The sequence below is a fragment of the Rhamphochromis sp. 'chilingali' genome, assembly GCF_963969265.1.
Source record: "Rhamphochromis sp. 'chilingali' genome assembly, chromosome: 7".
Classification (NCBI taxonomy): Eukaryota; Metazoa; Chordata; class Actinopteri; order Cichliformes; family Cichlidae; genus Rhamphochromis; species Rhamphochromis sp. 'chilingali'.
The window spans coordinates 35,639,818-35,645,304 of record NC_137934.1 but is presented as its reverse complement, the minus strand read 5'-3'; the positions used below and the strand labels follow the sequence as shown (position 1 = coordinate 35,645,304).

Below are 5,487 nucleotides of genomic sequence, written 5' to 3'. Positions count from 1 at the left end.
TTTCTTTAGGCATACGAACAGTTTGCGGCTGCGCAGAGTACAGCTGACGGTCAGAGTGTGGACGGATTCATCCTTAGTAACTTCACACAAGACGGGAAAAGTCTCCCTGGAAGCACGGCAGCTTTCTCTGAGCGCTCTTTCTCTCTGACTGCATTCTTGTGACTTCACACAGACCATAAATAAACTTAAACTAAAGTCATTTTTCCTCATTTACAGTTACGCGAGTGCTCACTCCAAAGCCGAATCCTGGCTTGCAGCACGTGTTGGTGACCAACACGGCACCGGGAGGAGGGGGCCAGGCCTGCCATACGTCAAACACTTTCTGCTTTCATCATCCACCCCCTGTCCCCAAACACGAGAGCTCCCACTCTGACTCCAGTAGATGAGTGTCTACAGCGGTGTTGTGTGTCTGTAATAAATGTGCCTGCCATATTTGGTATTTATCTTGAGAGAGAACAGGAAATGCCAGATTTGGAAAACCTTTTAGACAAAAACTGCTAAAATGTAAAGGTCCCCTTTCCTTTCTGTCTTCTAGCACTGATAATAAAGCATAGCAAGAACATAAAGTAGGCCTGCCCTTTGTTTTAGGACTACAAAGTGGGATGATAAAGACAACAACGCATGCGTGCAGAGCTACTCCCGTTCTTGCGGACCGGAAGTTGCAAGAAAGTTTTAAGCAGAGGGACTCATCCTGTCCGCACATCCTATCTGTGGTTTATCGTCAGCGTTTGGTGCTCGAAAGGACGTTGCCCTTGTTAAACTTCAACCGAAGAGGTCAGTGTATGTACTTGTGTTCTCCTTGAGCCGACAGCATCTTAGCGGCTGGAGGGAAACAAGGAGGATGGAGGTGAGCGAAGTGTCTTTGCTAGTATCTTTGAGTTAGCTTGTTTCCCTGTGAGGAGGTGAAAGCTTCTGTCACAGCCACGGGAGCTGCTGTAGCTACGCTCGCCGTCGTACCTGTAGTACATATTGGCCCTTTAATTAAAATTTCGTGTCTCCGCTTTGAATTTATCAAAGCTGCTTTTTACAATGTGATGTGAGCGAGCTAGCACAGGAGAAGAAATGGGAAGAAGCGCGAGGCGTTCAACTGTCGGCGCGAGAATGACTGAACAGGAGACTTTATTCTGCATGATATATAAAACCTCTGACATAAGTCTGTTAATGTTCAGGACCTGTTCCACACACGGGGAAAAACAAGCAAGTGTTACTCATTTGCATATTATTATATATAAAATAATAAATATAGATTTAATAAATAATTAATGTAAATATCAAATACAGAACTGTATTCTAACCTTTCTAACAGTCGCCTGCTATTCTCACAGTATCACAGTAGTTTCATTCACTATTTATCTGCATAGCCAGAGATTTGATTTTTTTTGTTTTTTTGGATTGACTTTGAAGGCACCATGTCGAGGTGTAATCCAAGTACTTAACCAGACCAGCTACGTGTTTCCTCTTTTATAAACGTTACCCACATGCATGGCTTTGTTCCTGGATCGTGGTCCATGAAGACGTGTGGTTGCAAGACTTCTGGGAGAGAGGTTTGCCTGTAGCTGTAAAACACTGCACACCTACCCTGAGGAAACTCTATGCCTTGTGATTTATTCAGCAAACCTTTCCCCCAGTACATCAGACTTAATGCAAGCCATTACATAAGCTGGTCAGAGACCAAATATTTACTCGAAAGTTGCATCATTGCAAATCAAACTGAAATCTTTGTCAGCATAGCAAAGGGCTTTCTTATTATCGTCACCCATGCTTGTAGAAATCATAACTATCTTGTCATGTCTTGTCCTCGCTTGCTCTGAAAAGGTTTAAGGAATGAGGATATACCAGCCGAGAAGAAAAAGCGGGAGAGATAAACTACACGGGACATAGATTCTACGCCAGCCCTCCGGCCTCTACCATGGAGCAAGAAGAAGAAGTGGTGGCTGCAGCAGCTCGAGAGGATGAAGACTCCCAGCTGATTTACAGGATCGAGCGTCCTGTCTACAATGAAACTCTGATCCAGGCACAGCTTCTTAAACGCAAAGAAGACACCACCACAAATTGTCAGAAGCTGGCAGAAAAGTTCCAGTAAGTCTTTCTCTGGACATTTCCTGTCAACATGTCGTTGAACAGATCAGCATCGACATAGATCCACACACAAGATCCCAGTGTGCTGTATAAACTGAAGCCAGAAGACAGTGGGAAATCTGTGGGAGTTGATGTGCAACCTTCGAATGTCCTTTAGATGAGTGGAAAAATAAGACGTTTAACACATTAAAATGCAAAAAAGCTCCAACACTGATCTTCAAATAGATCATGTTGCATTCTAACATTTAAAAACAAATGAAAAAGTTATTCAGAGCTAAACTGCACAAACCCGGGATCCTCTGTCCCTGCTTTTTATTTGGGAACTGATGCAGCTGGGCAAGCAAAAAGGGGGAGAAGTCGGGGGTTAAATAAGCCGCCCGAACAAGGCTGGGAAATGACATGCTAATGCCAGCTCGCTGGCAATTTGGGACTGAGACAGGTGGGAGGGCTTACTGAGGGGAGCTGAGGAGGAGGAGGAGGTCTTCATACAAAAGCAGAGATGTGCTTTGGAACCGTACAGCCAGCAACCCGGGAGTTAGTGAAGAACGGGTCTGCACTCATAACCATCCACAGGACGCAGGGCAAAAGGGAGCGAGGCAGAGGGTGTGGCAGAGCTCAGGGTGGGAATCGACACAGTGACACGTTAGAGTCATTTATAGAGATGCTTTCTTGTCATTTTGCAGAGGGAACAACAAAAGTGTCATAAAGTTGTAAAACATTGATGTTTCTTAAATAACTCTTGGCTATAGTGCAGAGTGAGGGTGAATGTTGGGGCTTAAATCTGTAACAGCAGAACAAACATTATCACTGAAATGATATTTCTGTGGTGTAAGAAAGAACAAATATCTGTTAACCAGTGTAACTCACGTGGTGCTGCTATTAAAGGTATAGTAGGGCTATTGTAAGCACGAGTCATTCCAAAGTTCAGCTAACACGAGGGGGCTTCTTGAATCCTGCAGTCAACAACATGAAAGCGACTCCAGAAAAACTTTGTCTGTGGAGGCTTTTAAAAATCTGATTGGTGTTGAATATCCACAGGTGTTCTTCAGAGAAGGCCAAGGCAGCAGCTCCGAGCTTCATGCCTATTCTCTCATGGCTGCCGTCGTATCCAGTCAAGAAGTACCTCTTTTCAGACGTGGTCTCAGGTCTCAGCACGGGAGTCGTGCAGCTTCCACAAGGTCAGTGAACTGTGCAGCAGCGCCGTGTGAAGCACCGAGGCTGCGAGCAGGGCCGGCTGCGGCTCCAGAGGAGCAGTTTCTGCTTCATGCTGACTCTGTTTTGCCATCGCTGACACTTTGACACTGTGATGGAGTCACTGAACCTCCAGGATTGTTTATTTGGAAACGTGTTATCTTCCCTGCTCCACAGGACTAGCCTACGCTATGCTGGCTGCGGTGCCTCCTGTTTATGGTCTGTACTCCTCCTTCTACCCGGTCCTGCTGTACACCTTCTTTGGCACGTCCAGACACATATCAGTAGGTGAGAGAGCCGTCTCTGTTCTGACCTCATGGCCCTGTGTGACCGGCTCTGCCCACGTACAAGAAAACAGTTACAATATGCTCGTCATTGTTCCATAAGCTCCACCCTCTTATTTACTCCCTGCCCCCAACACACACACAACAGAAAATTTCATGTTCTGCTGTTGAAGCTACATGTACAGAGGAGAGAAATTAAAGGTACCGCCGCCATGGCGATGCCCCGACCTAAATATTTATCAAAATATTTATTTATTGTTTGAAATCGATCCAAACAGACACACCCTGACACGGTCTGACGTTTCCTTTCAGTTTAGTGTTAAATGTAAAGTTGGTGTTAAGGTTCTCGCCAAGAAAGAAGCTTTTAAATAAGATGTATAAGAAGAAAATGATTGATTGATTGATTGATTGAATCTTTATTTTGAACATGTTGAAAAAGTATAAAAAAAAAATAGAATTAAAAGAGACAAATGAACAAAGCAAACAAAAGGAAAACGAGCAACCACAACTCCAAATAACGTCCATGTTCAAAAAGGAGCAGGAAGAAGCATAAGCTTATTTAATCCCACCCCTTTTCCACTATCTAGTATCAATAGACTACAGAAATACCTCCTTGTAATTACATTATATGTTATGTGTAATTTTTTTTTTTTTTTTTTTTAAATATATACACATATATGTTTCTATCTATCCATACCTACGTATATACACACATACGCACATATACACATTTTCAATAACCCCATTAACACCTGAAGGATACACAACCTACAATTTTATATATATATATATATATATATATATATATATCCCGCACTTGATGGTAACTTGTGCTATGGGCTTGGAGTTGGCCTCTAGTGTTGTACGCCACATCCCCATTGAGTTCCTGATGAAGGCTCTTAGGGTCCCATTGATCTTGTACAATTCTAGGCATTCCAGTATCCAGCTGTGGGGCATTGAGTCATAGGCCTTCTTGTAATCAATCCAGGCAGTGCACAGGTTGGTCAGTCTGGTCTTGCAGTCTCGGCTGATTGTTCTGTCTACCAGTAGCTGGTGTTTTGCACCTCTGGTATTCTTGCCAATTCCTTTCTTTTTTTTTTTTTTTTTTTTTTCAACTTTATTTAAAGTAAACAAGTTTACATATAAAATGCACATACACATACAATTACATATACAAAACCTTGAGCACATACAAAAGGGAGAAACAAGGAGGAAAATCTAGCATCTGAGTCCACACAACGCTCATTCCTTTCTGTGTCCCGCTCATGTATTGACCCATGTGCCTGTTCATCTTAGCCGATATGATGCCTGACAGGAGCTTCCATGTAGTACTGAGGCAGGTTATTGGTCGGTAGTTGGAGGGGACCGGTCCCTTCTTGGGGTCCTTGGGGATCAGGACCGTCCGGCCTTCAGTTAGCCATTCCGGGTGTCTTTCGTTAACTAGCAGCTGGTTCATTTGTGCTGCCAGACGCTCGTGGAGTGCAGTCAGCTTCTTCAGCCAGTAGGCGTGAACCATGTCGGGCCCTGGTGCTGTCCAACTCTTCATACTGGAGACCCTTTCTTGGATATCTGCCACTGTGATGGTTACTGGACCCTGTTCAGGGAGGTCGCTGTGGTCTGCCCTCAGATCCTCTAGCCACTGAGCATTGCCGTTATGGGTTGCATCCTTCTCCCATATGCTCTTCCAGTATTGCTCCGTCTCCAGCCTTGGTGGTGCTGTTCTCTTATTGTTCCCTTGCCACTGAGAGTACACCTTTGCTGGTTCTGTGGAGAACAGCTGGTTTATTCTCCTGCCTTCTATCTCTCTGGTGTACCTCCTCAAGCGGCTGGCCAAGGCTGTGAGTCCTTGGTAGATCCATCAAGTGCGGGATCTACCAAGGAGATGCTCTGTCCCCACTGCTGTTCTGCATAGGCCTGAACCCCCTCAGTGAGA

At 44.5% G+C, this 5,487-nt stretch overlaps 1 pseudogene across 1 annotated transcript in view; it reads left to right on the top strand.

Annotated features, from left to right (window-relative positions):
* The first annotated feature begins 712 nt into the window (after positions 1-712).
* LOC308399942 (prestin-like) overlaps positions 713-5,487 on the top strand; it is a 58,669-nt pseudogene continuing 53,894 nt past the window's right edge. The window contains exons 1-4 of the transcript XR_013974813.1: positions 713-847; positions 1,816-2,079; positions 3,118-3,257; positions 3,448-3,558. The product of XR_013974813.1 is annotated as a prestin-like (transcript). The remainder of the gene's footprint in view (positions 848-1,815; positions 2,080-3,117; positions 3,258-3,447; positions 3,559-5,487) is intronic.